The sequence below is a fragment of the Aulostomus chinensis genome, chromosome 1 (assembly GCF_037954235.1).
Source record: "Aulostomus chinensis isolate RoL2024-O1b breed Wild chromosome 1, RoL_Achi_v1.0, whole genome shotgun sequence".
Classification (NCBI taxonomy): Eukaryota; Metazoa; Chordata; class Actinopteri; order Syngnathiformes; family Aulostomidae; genus Aulostomus; species Aulostomus chinensis.
In genome coordinates, this window is record NC_141320.1 from 31,587,553 (window position 1) to 31,606,333 (window position 18,781).

General features: G+C 45.7%; 8 non-coding genes across 8 annotated transcripts; all 8 read left to right on the forward strand.

Moving 5' to 3' along the window:
- The first annotated feature begins 6,256 nt into the window (after nt 1-6,256).
- On the forward strand, nt 6,257-6,447 carry LOC147271232 (U2 spliceosomal RNA). The gene has a single exon (XR_015117451.1). It is a non-coding gene; the product is annotated as a U2 spliceosomal RNA (small nuclear RNA).
- A 533-nt stretch (nt 6,448-6,980) lies between these two features.
- On the forward strand, nt 6,981-7,144 carry LOC147271233 (U1 spliceosomal RNA). Its single transcript, XR_015116388.1, has one exon. It is a non-coding gene; the product is annotated as a U1 spliceosomal RNA (small nuclear RNA).
- Nucleotides 7,145-7,730: 586 nt separating this feature from the next.
- On the forward strand, nt 7,731-7,921 carry LOC147271234 (U2 spliceosomal RNA). Its single transcript, XR_015116484.1, has one exon. It is a non-coding gene; the product is annotated as a U2 spliceosomal RNA (small nuclear RNA).
- A 542-nt stretch (nt 7,922-8,463) lies between these two features.
- LOC147271235 (U1 spliceosomal RNA) lies at nt 8,464-8,627 on the forward strand. Its single transcript, XR_015116934.1, has one exon. It is a non-coding gene; the product is annotated as a U1 spliceosomal RNA (small nuclear RNA).
- Nucleotides 8,628-9,213: 586 nt separating this feature from the next.
- Nucleotides 9,214-9,404, forward strand: LOC147271236 (U2 spliceosomal RNA). The gene has a single exon (XR_015117138.1). It is a non-coding gene; the product is annotated as a U2 spliceosomal RNA (small nuclear RNA).
- Nucleotides 9,405-9,946: 542 nt separating this feature from the next.
- Nucleotides 9,947-10,110, forward strand: LOC147271237 (U1 spliceosomal RNA). The gene has a single exon (XR_015116814.1). It is a non-coding gene; the product is annotated as a U1 spliceosomal RNA (small nuclear RNA).
- Nucleotides 10,111-10,696: 586 nt separating this feature from the next.
- Nucleotides 10,697-10,887, forward strand: LOC147271238 (U2 spliceosomal RNA). The gene has a single exon (XR_015117139.1). It is a non-coding gene; the product is annotated as a U2 spliceosomal RNA (small nuclear RNA).
- Nucleotides 10,888-11,429: 542 nt separating this feature from the next.
- LOC147271239 (U1 spliceosomal RNA) lies at nt 11,430-11,593 on the forward strand. The gene has a single exon (XR_015116566.1). It is a non-coding gene; the product is annotated as a U1 spliceosomal RNA (small nuclear RNA).
- The last annotated feature ends 7,188 nt before the right edge of the window (nt 11,594-18,781 follow it).

An 18,781-nucleotide genomic window follows, 5' to 3' on the forward strand; every position in this document is an offset into this window, starting at 1 on the left:
TGAGCATCGTAGCAACTCTCACGACATTACTGTTGCATCATCTTGCGGTTTTTAGCAACTCTCACCACATCACTGCAGCATCATTTCTTAGGTTTTTAGCAACTCTCACTACATCACTGTAGCATCATTTTTAGGTGAGTTGCAACTCTCAATACATTACTGTAATCATCATTTTGAGGTTTTTAGCAACTCTCACCACATCACTGGAGCATCATTTCTTAGGTTAGTAGCAACTCTCATTACATCACTGTCAGCATCATTTTGAGGATTTTTGAAACTCCCACTTCATGAGTGTCAGCATCATTTTGAGATTAGTAGCAACTCTCACTACATCACTATCAGCATCATTTTGAGGTTGGTAGCAACTCTCACTACATCACTGTAGCATTATTTTGAGTTAACAGAAACTCACACTACATTACTGTCAGTATCATTTTTAGGTTTTTAGCAACTCTCACTAAATGACTTTAGCATCATTTTGAGGTTCGTAGCAGCTCTCATGACATCACTTTGGCATCATTTTGAGATTAGTTGCAACTCTCACCACATCACTGTGGCATCATTTCTTAGGTTAGTAGCAAGTCTCATTCCATCACTTTGGCATCATTTTGAGGTTTGTAGCAACTCTCACGACATTACTGTAGCTTTATTTTGAGTTAAGCAGAAACTGTCACTACACTCCTGTCAGTATCATTTTTAGGGTTTTAGCAAGTCTCACTTCATTACTTACAGCATCATTTTGAGATTTTTAGCAACTCTCACTACATCACTGTAGCATCATTCATAGATTTTAAGCAACTCTCACTACATCACTGTAGCATCATTTGGAGGTTTGTAGCAACTCTCACTACATCACTGTAGCATCATTTGGAGGATAGTAGCAACTCTCACTAAATGACTGTCAGCATCATTTTAAGGTTTCAAGCAACTCTTACTGCATCACTGGAGCATGATTTTGAGGTTCGTAGCAACTCTCACTACATCACTGTAGCATCATTTTGAGGTTTTTCGCAACTCTCACCACATCACTGTCAGCATCCTTTTGAGGTTTTTAGCAACTCTCACTACATTACTGTAGCATCATTTTGAGGTTTTTCGCAACTCTCACCACATCACTGTCAGCATCCTTTTGAGGTTTTTCGCAACTCTCACCACATCACTGTCACCATCATTTTGAGGTTTGTAGCAACTCTCACTTCATCACTTTCAGCATCATTTTGAGGATAGTAGCAACTCTCACTACATCACTGAAGCATCATTTTGGAGGATAGTAGCAACTCTAACGACATCACTGTAAGCATCATTTTTAGGTTAGTAGCAACTCTCACGACATCACTCTAGCATCATTTTGAGGTCGGTAACAACTCTCACCACATCACTGGAGCATCATTTCTTAGGTACATAGCAACTTTCACAACATCACTTTCGCATCATTTTGAGATTAGTAGCAACTCTCACCATGTTACTTTAGCATCATTTTGAGGATAGTAGCAACTCTCACTCCATGACTTTAGCATCAATTTTTAGGTTTTAAGCAACTCTCACTACATTACTGTCAGCATCATTTTGAGCATCCTAGTAACTCTCACTACATCACTGTCGCATCATTTCTTAGGTTCGGAGCAACTCTCATTACATCACTTTAGCATCATTTTTAAATTAGTAGCAACTGTCATTACATCACTTGAGCATCATTTTGAGGTTCGTAGCAACTCTCACCACATCAGTGTAACATCATTTTGAGGTTAGTAGCAACTCTCACTACATCACTGAAGAATCATTTTGAGAATAGTTGAAACTCTCACTACATCACTGTAGCCTTATTTTGAGTTTAGCAGAAACTCTCACTACATTACTGTCAGCATCATTTTGAGGTTCGTAGCAACTCTCACTACATCACTGTAGCATCATTTTGAGGTTTTTCGCAACTCTCACTACATTACTGTAGCATCATTTTGAGGGTTTTCGCAACTCTCACTACATCACTGTAGCATCATTTTGAGGTTCGTAGCAACTCTCACTACATTACTGACAGCATCATTTTGAGGTTTTTAGCAATTCTCACTACATTACTGTAGCATCATTTTGAGGTTTTAAGCAACTCTCACTACATTACTGTAGCATCATTTTGAGGTTTTTAGCAACTCTCACCACATCACTGAAGAATCATTTTGAGATTTTTAGCAACTCTTACTACATCACTGTAGCATCATTTTGAGGAAAGTAGCAACTCTCACTTCATGACTGTCAGCATCATTTTAAGGTTTGAAGCAACTCTCACTACATCACTGGAGCATCATTTTGAGGTTTTTAGCAACTCTCACAACATCACTGAAGCATCATTTTGAGATTTTTAGCAACTCTTACGACATCACTGTAGCATCATTTTGAGCTTCGTAGCAACTCTCACTAAATCACTGTTGCATCATTTCTTAGGTTTGTAGCAATTCTTTTTACATCACTGGAGCATCATTTCTTAGATTAGTAGCAACTCTCACTACATTACTGGAGCATCATATTGAGGTTCGTAGTGTCACGTCCCCATGATCACGGGCATGGGGGCGTTGCATTATTTTTGACTTCCTTCCCTTCTCAGGTTCGAGCTTCATGGGGCGGAGCTGCTGACTAATTGGGAGCACCTGGGCCCGGCGTCTCCCAGCTATAAAGCAGGCGATCAACCTGGCCGGTTGTCTCTCGCTCACTCCTCCTGGCCCACGTCGGAGCAATGGTTGTGTTTCTTGAGTTATGTCTTGTTTAGTTCTCTGCATCCATCACACCGCACACATACACCCCCTGTACACTCATGCACACACTCGCACTCACCACTGACACTACTGATAACCACACTCCACTGTACGTTATGGTTTGCCTTGTGTTGATTTTGCATTACTAATAATAAATTATTAGTTGTGTGTCACGTTTAGTCTGCGTCTCCCTCCTTCGATGTCACGATTTCTGAGCCGGGTCGTGACAGAAGCAAATCTCACCACATCACTGTCGCATTATTTTGAGATTTTAAGCAACTCTCACTACATCACTGTAGCATCATTTGGAGGATAGTAGCAACTCTCACTACATGACTGTCAGCATCATTTTAAGGTTTTAAGCAACTCTCAGTACATCACTGGAGCATCATTTTGAGGTTCATCGAAACTCTCACTACATCACTGTAGCATCATTTTGAGGATAGTAGCAACTCTCACCACATCACTTTCGCATCATTTATTAGGTTAGAAGCAACTCTCATGACATCACTTTCGCATCTTTTTGAAATTAGTAGATACTCTCATTACATCACTGTCAGCATCATTTTGAGTTCATTATTATCATTGAGGTTATTCGAATCTTTCACTGCATTACTGTTAGCATTATTTTGATTTCATTAGCAATTCTTACGACATCTCTGTCGCATTATTTTGAGGTTATTAGCAACTCTTCCTACATCCCTGTAGCATTGTTTTTGAGGTCGTTAGCAACTCTTCCTGCATCACTGTAGCATTTTTTGAGGTTATTCGCAAATCTTACGACATCACTCTCAGCATCATTTTGAGATCATTAGTAACTTTAATTACATCACTGTAGCATCGTTTTGAGGTTCGTAGCAAATATTACTACAAGACTGTCAGCATCACTTTGAGGTTATTCGAAACTTTCACTACATTACTGTCAGCATCACTTTGAGTTTGTTAGCAATCCTTAGAACATCACTGTAGCATCATTTTGAGTTCATTAGGAATTCTTACGACATTATTGTAATCATCATATTGAGGTTTTTCGCAACTCTCACAACATTACCATCAGCATCATTCTTTAATTCATTAACAATTCTTCCTACATCACTGTAGCATCATTTTGAGTTTATTAGCAATCTTTACGACCTCACTGTAGCATCATTTTGAGGTTCGTAGCAACTATTACTACAATAATGTCAGTATTATTTTGAGTTTATTAGCAATTCTTACGACATCACTTTCGCATTATTTTGAGTTTTTTAGCAACTCTTACTACATCACTGTCGCATCATTTTGAGTTCATTAGCAATTCTTACGACATCACTGTCACATCATTTTGAGTTCATTAGCAATTCTTACGACATCACTGTCGCATCATTTTGACGTTATTAGCAACTATTACTACATTACTGTCAGCATCACTGAGTTTATTAGCATCTATCACCACGTGACTGTTAGCATCGTTTTGAGTTCAATAGCAATTCTTACGACATCACTGTCATCATCATTTTTAGGTTACTCGCAGCTCTAACCACATGACTGTCAGCATCACTTTGAGGTTATTCGAAACTTTCACTGCATTACTGTTAGTATCATTTTGAGTTTATTAGCAATTCTTACGACATCACTGTCGCAATATTTTGAGGTTCGTAGCAACTCTTACTACATGACTGTCAGCATCACTTTGAGGTTGTTAAAAACACTGACTACATTACTTTAAGCACCAGTGAGTTTATTAGCAACTATCACTACATTACTGTTAGCATCATCTTGAGTTCATGAGCAATTCTGATGACATCACTTTCAGCATCATTTTGAGGTTATTACCAATTCTTCTGACATCACTGTCGCATTATTTTGAAGTTGTTAGCAACTCTTACTACATTACTGTTGCATTATTTTGAGCAACTCTTTCTAACTGACTGTCAGCATCACTTTGAGGTTGTTCGAAACACTTACTACATTACTTTAAGCATCAATGAGTTAATTAGCAACTATCACTACATTACTGTTAGCATCATTTTGAGTTCATTAGCAATTCTTCCGACATCACTGTCGCAATATTTTGAGGTTCGTAGCAACTTTTACTACATTACTGTCAGCATCACTTTTAGGTTATTCAAAACTTTCACTCCATTACTGTTAGCATCATTTTGAGTTCATTAGCAATTCTTACTACATCACTGTCGCATCATTTTGAGATCATTAGCAATTCTTCCGACATCACTATCGCATTATTTTGAGGTTCGTAGCAACTCTTTCTACTTTACTGTTGCATTATTTTGACGTTATTAGCAGCTCTTACTACATTACTGTCAGCATCATTTTGAGTTCATTAGCAATTCTTACTACATTTCTGTTGCATTATTTTGAGGTTAGTAGCAACTCTTACTACATGACTGTCAGCATCACTTTGAGGTTGTTCGAAACACTTACTACATTACTGTAAGCATCACTGAGTTTATTAGCAACTATCACTACATTACTGTTAGCATCATTTTGAGTTTATTAGCAATTCTTACGACATCACTGTATTATCAATTTGAGGTTAGTTTCAACTTTTCCAAAATTACCGTCAGCATCATTTTGAGTTCATTAGCAATTCTTCCGACATCACTGTTGCATTATTTTGAGATTATTAGCAATTCTTCCGACATCATTGTCGCATTATTTTGAAGTTCATACAAACTCTTACTACATGACTGTCAGCATTACTTTGAGGTTATTCGAAACTTTCACAACATTACTTTTAGCATCATTTTGAGTTCATTAGCAATTCTAATGCGGCTCGAGGCCATGCTGGTTCACCGAGCGACAAGGTGAGCCTTGAAAACGGCATCGGCTGAGCTTCCCAGGCTTTGGATACCCTGGTGAATTCCCCAAATGTGGGAGTCTCAACTGCATAATTTCTGACAGTGGGGGACTGCGTCCGCGCTCTCCCCTGTGATCGTGTGAAAAAAGGAAAGAAAGAAAGAAAGGCCGACGACGGCGGCAACAACGGTGACCGCCTGTCCCGGCCAGTTGGTGGTCTCCTCTTGTGCTGGCCAGCCTGAGGAGACCGCGGAGGACGTAGCCTCGATGAGCTCCCAGTATCTCTCACACCTTCCAGCCCTAAATGAAGAGGGCAGGGTTTCTGCCACATTTAGTTGAGGGTCATGGTATCTGACAAGCCCTGGGCTCAGGACAATACATCCACGGCTCGTCTTCGCAGTAAGTGGAATGATACCAGAGAATTCATGCGTGGGATGAGATCAACTTGGAAAACCCCGACTCCAGGATGAGTCGCTGGCTTGTGGCTTTGAACACCGCTTTGTTTTACTTTGAGTCGCCCCACTAGCATAGCAGGGTGAAGGCACCGATTGCCTTTGCTTTGGATAGCAGTGGGGACAACCAGTGTGCCAGATGTAGTGTTTATGGCACTGCATTTTGTGTCGCCACCCAAAATGTTGCAGTTCCTGCCCACAGCCGCGGCCGGGATTGGCTGTACCGGGGGTGCTGGCTCTCACGTCGGGTGGCTGACAGGCATCGCTTCTCGGCCTTTTGGCTAAGATCAAGTGTAGTATCTGTTCTTATCAGTTTAATATCTGGTACGGTCCCTATCCGGGAACCATATATTAAATTGCTTTTTGGAACAGGGAGATGGAACGGGAGCTTGCTCCGTCCTTTCCACGCATCAACCTGGTATTGCAGTGTTTCCAGGAGTGGTGCAATGCCCCGCATTTCTCGTCGGAAATAAAACAAGCCTCCGCCAGGCACTCGCTCACCTGCTCCACCCAAAGCCGGACCAGGGTTCTCCTCCTGCACTGCAGCTTTTCCTCAGCCTGCGGCCGCAATGGCCTTCCTGGAACAGTGCGGGCCCCTCCCCTTTTGTCAGGAGCAAATCCCGTGCTCTTCAGGCCAACTCTCGAGTGCTGCACATGAGACCGGGGCTGGATTTCTGCCGCTGGGCATCAAGTTGTGGCTCCGTTTGCACTCCAGATAAGGATGGAGGTCCGCTGACGGCACTGCTCTCGGAGCCTTTCCCAAAAGGCTTTGGAATGCACTCTGAAAGACCTGAACCTTCAATGTGCCTGAGCTTCCCGGGCTTGGGATATCCGACATCCGGCATCGTTGTGAGAAACAAAGGGGGCTGCGCACGCGGCAGATTGGCACAAGGTAGGAAAGATCAGGCGCTGTGTCGGCCTCCCTGCCTGTCAGTCAGAAGGCTGTGTCCCTGGAGCTCATGTCTGTTCCTAAGCTCAGCGAGTCATACTTACCTGGCAGGGGAGATACCATGATCAGCAAGGTGGTTCTCCCCAGGTGAGGCTCAGCCATTGCACTGGGGCTGTGCTGACCCTGGTGAATTCCCCAAATGTGGGAATCTCAACTGCATAATTTCTGACAGTGGGGGACTGCGTCCGCGCTCTCCCCTGTGATCGTGTGAAAAAAGGAAAGAAAGAAAGAAAGGCCGACCACGGCGGCAACAACAACAACGGTGACCTCCTTTCCCGGCCAGTTCGCGGTCTCCTCTTGTCCTTGCCAGCCTGAGGAGACCGCGGAGGACGTAGCCTCGATGAGCTCCCAGTGTCTCTCACACCTTCCAGCCCTAAATGAAGAGGGCAGGGTTTCTGCCACATTTAGTTGAGGGTCATGGTATCTGACAAGCCCTGGGCTCAGGACAATACATCCACGGCTCGTCTTCGCAGTAAGTGGAATGATACCAGAGAATTCATGCGTGGGAGGAGATCAACTTGGAAAACCCCTACTCCAGGATGAGTCGCTGGCTTGTGGCTTTGAACACCGCTTTGTTTTACTTTGAGTCGCCCCACTAGCATAGCAGGGTGAAGGCACCGATTGCCTTTGCTTTGGATAGCAGTGGGGACAACCAGTGTGCCAGATGTAGTGTTTATGGCACTGCATTTTGTTTCGCCACCCAAAATGTTGCAGTTCCTGCCCACAGCCGCGGCCGGGATTGGCTGTACCGGGGGTGCTGGCTCTCACGTCGGGTGGCTGACAGGCATCGCTTCTCGGCCTTTTGGCTAAGATCAAGTGTAGTATCTGTTCTTATCAGTTTAATATCTGGTACGTTCCCTATCCGCGAACCATATATTAAATTGCTTTTTGGAACAGGAAGATGGAACGGGAGCTTGCTCCGTCCTTTCCACGCATAAACCTGGTATTGCAGTGTTTCCAGGAGTGGTGCAATGCCCCGCATTTCTCGTCGGAAATAAAACAAGCCTCCGCCAAGCACTCGCTCACCTGCTCCACCCAAAGCCGGACCAGGGTTCTCCTCCTGCACTGCAGCTTTTCCTCAGCCTGCGGCCGCAATGGCCTTCCAGGAACAGTGCGGGCCCCTCCCCTTTTGTCAGGAGCAAATCCCGTGCTCTTCAGGCCAACTCTCGAGTGCTGCACATGAGGCCGGGGCTGGATTTCCGCCCGCGCTGCCGCTGGGCGTCAAGTTGTGGCTCCGTTTGCACTCCAGATAAGGATGGAGGTCCCCTGACGGCACTGCTCTCGGAGCCTTTCCCAAAAGTCTTTGGAATGCACTCTGAAAGACCTGAACCTTCAATGTGCCTGAGCTTCCCGGGCTTGGGATATCCGACATCCGGCATCGTTGTGAGAAACAAAGGGGGCTGCGCACGCGGCAGATTGGCACAAGGTAGGAAAGATCAGGCGCTGTGTCGGCCTCCCTGCCTGTCAGTCAGAAGGCTGTGTCCCTGGAGCTCATGTCTGTTCCTAAGCTCAGCGAGTCATACTTACCTGACAGGGGAGATACCATGATCAGCAAGGTGGTTCTCCCCGGGTGAGGCTCAGCCATTGCACTGGGGCTGTGCTGACCCTGGTGAATTCCCCAAATGTGGGAATCTCAACTGCATAATTTCTGACAGTGGGGGACTGCGTCCGCGCTCTCCCCTGTGATCGTGTGAAAAAAGGAAAGAAAGAAAGAAAGGCCGACCACGGCGGCAACAACAACAACGGTGACCGCCTGTCCCGGCCAGTTGGCGGTCTCCTCTTGTGCTGGCCAGCCTGAGGAGACCGCGGAGGACGTAGCCTCGATGAGCTCCCAGTATCTCTCACACCTTCCAGCCCTAAATGAAGAGGGCAGGGTTTCTGCCACATTTAGTTGAGGGTCATGGTATCTGACAAGCCCTGAGCTCAGGACAATACATCCACGGCTCGTCTTCGCAGTAAGTGGAATGATACCAGAGAATTCATGCGTGGGAGGAGATCAACTTGGAAAACCCCGACTCCAGGATGAGTCGCTGGCTTGTGGCTTTGAACACCGCTTTGTTTTACTTTGAGTCGCCCCACTAGCATAGCAGGGTGAAGGCACCGATTGCCTTTGCTTTGGATAGCAGTGGGGACAACCAGTGTGCCAGATGTAGTGTTTATGGCACTGCATTTTGTGTCGCCACCCAAAATGTTGCAGTTCCTGCCCACAGCCGCGGCCGGGATTGGCTGTACCGGGGGTGCTGGCTCTCACGTCGGGTGGCTGACAGGCATCGCTTCTCGGCCTTTTGGCTAAGATCAAGTGTAGTATCTGTTCTTATCAGTTTAATATCTGGTACGTTCCCTATCCGGGAACCATATATTAAATTGCTTTTTGGAACAGGGAGATGGAACGGGAGCTTGCTCCGTCCTTTCCACGCATCAACCTGGTATTGCAGTGTTTCCAGGAGTGGTGCAATGCCCCGCATTTCTCGTCGGAAATAAAACAAGCCTCCGCCAGGCACTCGCTCACCTGCTCCACCCAAAGCCGGACCAGGGTTCTCCTCCTGCACTGCAGCTTTTCCTCAGCCTGCGGCCGCAATGGCCTTCCAGGAACAGTGCGGGCCCCTCCCCTTTTGTCAGGCGCAAATCCCGTGCTCTTCAGGCCAACTCTCGAGTGCTGCACATGAGGCCGGGGCTGGATTTCCGCCCGCGCTGCCGCTGGGCGTCAAGTTGTGGCTCCGTTTGCACTCCAGATAAGGATGGAGGTCCGCTGACGGCACTGCTCTCGGAGCCTTTCCCAAAAGGCTTTGGAATGCACTCTGAAAGACCTGAACCTTCAATGTGCCTGAGCTTCCCGGGCTTGGGATATCCGACATCCGGCATCGTTGTGAGAAACAAAGGGGGCTGCGCACGCGGCAGATTGGCACAAGGTAGGAAAGATCAGGCGCTGTGTCGGCCTCCCTGCCTGTCAGTCAGAAGGCTGTGTCCCTGGAGCTCATGTCTGTTCCTAAGCTCAGCGAGTCATACTTACCTGGCAGGGGAGATACCATGATCAGCAAGGTGGTTCTCCCCGGGTGAGGCTCAGCCATTGCACTGGGGCTGTGCTGACCCTGGTGAATTCCCCAAATGTGGGAATCTCAACTGCATAATTTCTGACAGTGGGGAACTGCGTCCGCGCTCTCCCCTGTGATCGTGTGAAAAAAGGAAAGAAAGAAAGAAAGGCCGACCACGCCGGCAACAAAAACAACGGTGACCGCCTGTCCCGGCCAGTTGGCGGTCTCCTCTTGTGCTGGCCAGCCTGAGGAGACCGCGGAGGACGTAGCCTCGATGAGCTCCCAGTATCTCTCACACCTTCCAGCCCTAAATGAAGAGGGCAGGGTTTCTGCCACATTTAGTTGAGGGTCATGGTATCTGACAAGCCCTGAGCTCAGGACAATACATCCACGGCTCGTCTTCGCAGTAAGTGGAATGATACCAGAGAATTCATGCGTGGGAGGAGATCAACTTGGAAAACCCCGACTCCAGGATGAGTCGCTGGCTTGTGGCTTTGAACACCGCTTTGTTTTACTTTGAGTCGCCCCACTAGCATAGCAGGGTGAAGGCACCGATTGCCTTTGCTTTGGATAGCAGTGGGGACAACCAGTGTGCCAGATGTAGTGTTTATGGCACTGCATTTTGTGTCGCCACCCAAAATGTTGCAGTTCCTGCCCACAGCCGCGGCCGGGATTGGCTGTACCGGGGGTGCTGGCTCTCACGTCGGGTGGCTGACAGGCATCGCTTCTCGGCCTTTTGGCTAAGATCAAGTGTAGTATCTGTTCTTATCAGTTTAATATCTGGTACGTTCCCTATCCGGGAACCATATATTAAATTGCTTTTTGGAACAGGGAGATGGAACGGGAGCTTGCTCCGTCCTTTCCACGCATCAACCTGGTATTGCAGTGTTTCCAGGAGTGGTGCAATGCCCCGCATTTCTCGTCGGAAATAAAACAAGCCTCCGCCAGGCACTCGCTCACCTGCTCCACCCAAAGCCGGACCAGGGTTCTCCTCCTGCACTGCAGCTTTTCCTCAGCCTGCGGCCGCAATGGCCTTCCAGGAACAGTGCGGGCCCCTCCCCTTTTGTCAGGCGCAAATCCCGTGCTCTTCAGGCCAACTCTCGAGTGCTGCACATGAGGCCGGGGCTGGATCTCCGCCCGCGCTGCCGCTGGGCGTCAAGTTGTGGCTCCGTTTGCACTCCAGATAAGGATGGAGGTCCGCTGACGGCACTGCTCTCTGAGCCTTTCCCAAAAGGCTTTGGAATGCACTCTGAAAGACCTGAACCTTCAATGTGCCTGAGCTTCCCGGGCTTGGGATATCCGACATCCGGCATCGTTGTGAGAAACAAAGGGGGCTGCGCACGCGGCAGATTGGCACAAGGTAGGAAAGATCAGGCGCTGTGTCGGCCTCCCTGCCTGTCAGTCAGAAGGCTGTGTCCCTGGAGCTCATGTCTGTTCCTAAACTCAGCGAGTCATACTTACCTGGCAGGGGAGATACCATGATCAGCAAGGTGGTTCTCCCCGGGTGAGGCTCAGCCATTGCACTGGGGCTGTGCTGACCCTGGTGAATTCCCCAAATGTGGGAATCTCAACTGCATAATTTCTGACAGTGGGGGACTGCGTCCGCGCTCTCCCCTGTGATCGTGTGAAAAAAGGAAAGAAAGAAAGAAAGGCCGACCACGGTGGCAACAACAACAACGGTGACCGCCTTTCCTGGCCAGTTGGCGGTCTCCTCTTGTGCTGGCCAGCCTGAGGAGACCGCGGAGGACGTAGCCTCGATGAGCTCCCAGTATCTCTCACACCTTCCAGCCCTAAATGAAGAGGGCAGGGTTTCTGCCACATTTAGTTGAGGGTCATGGTATCTGACAAGCCCTGGGCTCAGGACAATACATCCACGGCTCGTCTTCGCAGTAAGTGGAAGGATACCAGAGAGAATTCATGCGTGGGAGGAGATCAACTTGGAATACCCTGACTCTCATCTCAGATCATTAGCAATTCTTCTTACATCACTGTCGCATTATTTTTAGTTTCATAGCAACTCTTACTACATTACTGTGTCATTATTTTAAGGTTTTTAGCAACTCTTCATAAATTACTGTCAGCATCACTTTGAGTTTATTAGCAACTATCACTACATTACTGTCAGCATCATTCTTGAATTCATTAGCAATTCTTCCGGCATCACTGTAGCATCATTTTGAGATCATTAGCAATTCTTACGACATCACCGTAGTATAATTTTGAGGTTAGTAGCAACTCTTACTACATGACTGTCAGCTTCACTTTGAGGTTGTTCAAAACACTTACTACGTTACTGTAAGCATAACTGAGTTTATTAGCAACTATCACTACATGACTGTCAGCATCACTTTGAGTTCATTAACAATTCTTCCGACATCACTGTAGCATTATTTTGAGGTTATTAGCAACTCTTACTACATTACTCTCAGCATCATTTTTAGGTTACTCGCAACTCTAACCAGGTGACTGTCAGCATCACTTTGAGGTTATTCGAAACTTTCACTACATCACTGTCGCATCATTTTGAGATCATTAGCAATTCTTCTGACATCACTGTCGCATTATTTTGAGGTTCGTAGCAACTCTTACTGCATGACTGTCAGCATCACTTTGAGGTTATTCGAAACTTTCACGACATTACAGTTAGCATCATTTTGAGTTCCTTAGCAGTTCTTCCGACATCACTGTCGCATTATTTTGAGGTTCGTAGCAACTCTTACTACATGACTGTCAGCATCACTTTGAGGTAGTTCGAAACACTTACGACATTACTGTAAGCATCACTGAGTTTATTAGCAACTATCGCTACATTACTGTTGGCATTATTTTGAGTTCATTAGCAATTCTTACTACATGACCGTCACATCATTTTGATATCATTAGCAATTCTTACAACATCACTGTAGCATCAGTTTGAGATCATTAGCAGCTCTTACTAGATTTCCGTCAGCATCATTTTGAGTTTATTAGCAATTCTTCCGACATCGCTGTCGCATTATTTTGAGTTTTGTAGCAACTCTTACTATATGACTGTCAGCATCACTTTGAGGCCATTCGAAACTTTCATTCCATTACAGTTAGCATCATTTTGAGTTCATTAGCAATTCTTGCTACATCACTGTCGCATCATTTTGAGACCATTAGCAATTCTTCCAACATCACTGTCGCATTATTTTGAGGTTCGTAGCAACTCTGACTACATGACTGTCAGCATCACTTTGAGGTAGTTCGAAACACTAACTACATTACTGTAAGCATCATTTTGAGTGTATTAGCAATTCTTATGACAACAGTGTAGCATAATTTTAACGTTAGTTTCAACTCTTCCTACATTACCGTCAGCATCATTTTTAGTTTTTTAGCATCTCTTACTACATCACTGTAGCATCATTTTGAGTTCATTAGCAACTCTTCCGACATCACTGTCGCATTATTTTGAGTTTAGTAGCAACTCTTACTACATGACTGTCAGCATCATTTTGAGGGAGTTTGAAACTCTTACTACATTATTGTAAGTATCACTGAGTTTATTAGCAACTATCACTACGTTACTGTTAGCATCATTTTGAGTTCATTAGAAATTTTTCTGAAATCACTGTCGCATTATTTTGAGGTTATTAGCAACTCTTAATACATTACTGTCCGCATCATTTTTAGGTTACTCGAAACTCTAACCACATGACTGTCAGCATCACTTTGAGGTTATTCGAAACTTTCACTACATTACTGTTAGCATCATTTTGAATTTATTAGCAGCTCTTACTAGATTACCGTCGCATCATTTTGAGATCATGAGCAATTCTTCCGACATCACAGTCGCATTATTTTGTGGTTTTTAGCAACTCTTACATTATTCTTGCATTATTTTGAGGTTCGTAGCAACTTTTACTACATTACTGTCGCATTATTTTGAGGTTCGTAGCAACTCTTACCACATGACTGTCAGCATCACTTTGAGGTTATTCGAAACTTTCACTACATTACTGTTAGCATCATTTTGAATTTATTAGCAGCTCTTACTAGATTACCGTCGCATCATTTTGAGATCATGAGCAATTCTTCCGACATCACAGTCGCATTATTTTGTGGTTTTTAGCAACTCTTACTACATTATTCTTGCATTATTTTGAGGTTCGTAGCAACTCTTACTACATGACTGTAAGCATCACTGAGTTTATTAGCAACTATCACTACATTACTGTTTGCATCGTTTTGAGTTTATTAGCAATTCTTACGACATCACTGTCGCATCATTTTGAGATCATTAGCAATTCTTCTGAAATCAGTCGCATTACTTTGAGGTTCGAAGCAACTCTTACTACATTACTGTCAGCATCACTTAGTTTATTAGCAACTATCACTACATTACTGTTAGCATCATTTTGAGTTCATTAGCAATGTGGGGCTTTGATTGGGAATTGTAAGAAAAATCACTGAATGAACAACACAAACACAGACTGTGTCTGAAATTCCACACCTGCACCCGAAACCAGTGTGGAATCAATTGTATCCACTGTCAATCCTGATTCTGGAGAAATTTCTTTGTGTGTTTTGATGGACGCGAGCCAAGCAGAAATTTCCCACAATACAATAGGGCGGCGTTTGGTCAGTGTTGAGCAGGCGTCAGTCTGACAATGATGTCATATTATTGTGTCATCACTTGACCAGACCCAAAAGTAGGCTCAGGTATCAGTTTCTTCTCAATGCTAATGTCTGCTAGCTTAGTCTGCTACTTTGATGGCTCTGCCTGCTCAAAGGTCCAGACCCCTGGATGTGGTGGTTCCTACCTGAACGTAGATTTTGTCAGCTCATGTTGTTAAATCAACTCACCAGGAACACCAGTAGATTTCAATGGACTGACAATGAGTCTCATTGAATGGGTGTCTCGTCCAACGAGAAACAATCAGTCTCAGGTTGAAGCTCATCAATGAGGTCTTGTGGATCAGTGGCTTGCATGAATGAATGAGTTGGAAGACTTCTTGGAAATTAAAGAGGATTTAATACAATTAAGAAAACCCTTAAGACAGAGTGATAATTCCAGCAGAGTAATTAAGGCCCATATTGAGTAGCAGGTATGAATTAGCCTGGATTTATCTGAGCTTCAAGTAGACGGCTAAGAGGCAGGTGGAAAGGTGTGTAGGATGAACGATGGTGACCTCCAACCAAATGAAGAGGACTGAGTGGAGGCTGACCAGCTCTACGGAGTCAGGCGGAGTTTGGCAGCGACACAGGAGTCCAGGCCTGAATCGGTGAAAACCAACGTAACCGGCTTACGTTCTCAGCTGGATTCTCCCATCGATGTACGACGCCTCTCCAACGAACTGGTGGGAGGACGGCCTCCAAAGCCTCCACCTCGTCGACCGTGGCTCCCGCTGAGATTCGCTCGATGAAGAAGGGAAGCGCGTTGATTGGCTACCCTCTGGTCTCAGGCTGCTGGCTGCCTGGACTAAGCTGCTCTTCTCCGACACAAAGGTGGCTTCTCTCTCTTCAAGGCTCACAGGAGGTCAAGAGTGTAGCGACCGTGAGCCGAGATCGATGATGAATTACAAAAATAGAAAATCAAAAAATAAATTAGAGGAATAGAAAAGAAAAGGGGGGGGGGGGCGGACCAGCTGCTCTAGGAGCTCACACACAAAGGGCAGAAACAAGAAGCACTGAAGAGAGCGCCAGCAGTGGATGGTGCCACCTCTGTTACAGTAAACTGGTCCGCCTCAGAGCAGTGACCTTTGACCTGTGAGGGGTTGTTGGCCAATCAGCACACTTTGCTGTCTTCAGTCCTTCTCAGATATCAACAAATGAAGCTGGTTGAACAGACAGCAATCATCATCACTCAGAGACATCACCTGGAGAGGAAGACTGCTCCGAGTTCTGACAATGACAGTGAAGAGGCAAGGAGAGCTGGACAACCACAGACAGTGAAACATTCGGAACATCATGTTGATACACGTGTGTGTGTGTGTGTGTGTGTGTGTGTGTGTAACCATGTTAAACTCTTTTAAATAAATGTTTCAGCCTGCTATTATCTGGATGCTGTATGATTCCTGCAACCCCAGACTAACTCAGGTGTTCGTACTGCAACCTAAAGCATGGTGATGAGGAGAATGATGAACAATCCACAAGGTGATCAGAAAATAAGAAATGGATTCAGGAACAACAAACCCATCTCTGAACATGTGATTGAAACATGTGAGTGGGACTGGCAGAACCTGGCTTTACCTCAAAGTGTCTCATCCAGAGATCTGTAACAGGCGTCTGCTGTGGAGGGTCAGTCTGTCCGTCCACATTCAGATCATTGATGCAGCGACTCTGCTAGGATCAAACTACTCAGGATGAAACAGACCAATGCTGACATCAAGTAGCAACTCAGCAGCTGATCAACAGAGTCCTCAGCACCAGTAGAGCCTGGTCCTGGTCCCTGGGGGGCTCCAACCACCAGCCTCTCTGTTAACAGCCGAACGCCACAGAGACTCTGAGTCTCCTGCTGTTCATGAAGAGTTTTCAGGCTAAATTCAGTGTGTGAGGTCCACACTGCACATTTGAGGGACCATGAAGGACAGAGGAGAGTCTGACTGTCATGGTGAAAGCCTTCAGCACTAGAACTGAAACAGCCCCACCATCTTAACCCCCCCAGACCAAACATCATCGTCCAGCCTCCAACCAGAGGTCCATCAGTTATCATGGAGCCACAGGTGGAGTCTGGATTCTTTTCTAGAATGAGACGGCAGTGACAGTCCTGCAGAGTGACATCACTGACATGAATGGATGACTTCAGTCACATGACTGGATGACTTCAGTCACATGACTTCAGTGCCAAACAGTGCACATTGGTGCCGACCAGTCAAAACCACCTCAGACTGTATCATTCTATATGCTTGGCTGTAGTGTGTGTGTGTGTGTGTGTGTGTGTGTGTTTTTAAAAAGGCAAAAAACTCTTTTTTTAAGCAACAGAACTTTAATACAAACACAAAATGAAAAGCAGAACAAGCCAGAACCCAAAATATGGATTTACAGAGGAAGCGTGCTGGGCCCAGAACCCAGAGGTGGATGGATCAAAACCATCCTCTGCTAAAAGAAGGGAACAAAATAAACCTGGTTGTTTTGAAATGTGAATCTGTTGAAGAGGGTGGAAATGGTGAGGGAGTCAGTTGTTCCTTTTGTTTTATGACAGAGACCTCATTGTGAACTAAATCATTTTAATTCTTTACTTGAAGATTCATGCTTTTTCGCTCAAAATGTTTGACAACTTCCTCCATGCTGGTGCCCCATCACACACAACAGGTGCACTTGTCCTCTTTTCACCTCTGACCCTCAAACATTCACAGTCTTCCAGTGAACGTCCAACTATCCTCTGAAATAAGACATGAATCTTTCCCTGCTGAGACTCCTGATCTCTGACTGTCACTAGCATGTGCTAGCAGAATACAGCACTCCTTCTTCATGATCTGTCTTTGTCTCTGACCAGCTCTCCTGCTCTCTTTCCTCCTACCAGTCAAAGCAGACATCTTCACCTACTGATCTTGGATCTGCTGCCCGTTCCTGCCTGGTAAAAGAAGGAACCAGCACCTGGTTCTCCAGGCTGAATGAACTCCAGGACGTTGGCCAGCCATGTCAGTTGAAACCTTATTTGTCCTAATAGAGAAAAAAATAAGTCTGATTGTTGATGAAAGATGTCATCATGGCTTTGAAACTGTGGTTGGGGACCAGCCAACATGAGCACATTCATGGAAGAATAGCAGGAAAAACAGGAAGTGTTAGTTAGCAAGTACTCACCAGTCTGTCACTATCATACTTGATTCTAGTGGAACAAAATGGCTGCTGCTGACTGTGCTGCCTGGTGGAGGATCACTCTTCACCATCCTCTCAGGCCTTGATGGAACCAAAAAGGCCAGTTCCTGGAGAAGATCCTCTAGGGGTCCAGGTTAAAGCGGTGCCCCAGCTGGCACCAGGCGCTGACCCAGGTCCTGCATGGGAGATACTGTCAGTTCTGTTCTGCCCTGCTCACAACCACAGGCTGGTGTTGAGGCCTGCAGCAACCAGGGCCCCAGTCACCAAGAGTATAAAGGCTGGTCATTGTGGCAGTGGGAGGAGTCAAAATGAAGACAGACCAATGTGAGCAGGACGTTCCTGGAGAAGTCAGAAGAACTTGACCATGTTTCCTACAGTACCCAGGAGGCCTGGTAGTTGTTGAAGGAAGCTCCAAAAGCAAAGAGCAGACAGCAGGACATCAAAAGAAAAGATCCAGACACTAAAACTACAAGTAGAAACAAGAAGAAATACTAAAAGCTTTGGAAAGATACTACAAGGTTGGATATACATTATTATATACACTACTATTCTGACTGACTCCGAAAGAGGGACAGGAAACATTAGAATGTGGATCAGATCAGCTGATTTCAGTGTTGAGTCCATCCCTCCATCCACTTTCTGTTCTTATCCTTTAAGGGTCACGGGGGGGGGGGGGGGGCGATCCCAGGTGACGTTGTTCAAGAGGCAGGGTTCACCCTGGACAGGTCACCAGTCCATCAGGAGAAATGAGGTGGACGGTATCATGCAACCTAAACTAAAACATTAGTCAGATCAAATTCAGATTAAAGCAAGAGTCTCCAGATCAAAGTCAGAATTCCTGATGATGTCATCAGGGCTTTGACAGTAACTAGAATTCTGTCTTTGATCTCAGGAGGACATGAAAGAAACACAATTGAGGAAAGTAGAAGAGAGCATGGCTGCATGATGGTGCAGTGGTGAGCACTGTGGCCTCACAGCAAGAAGGTTCTGGTTTGAGTCCAGGCTCGGGTGGGGAATCTT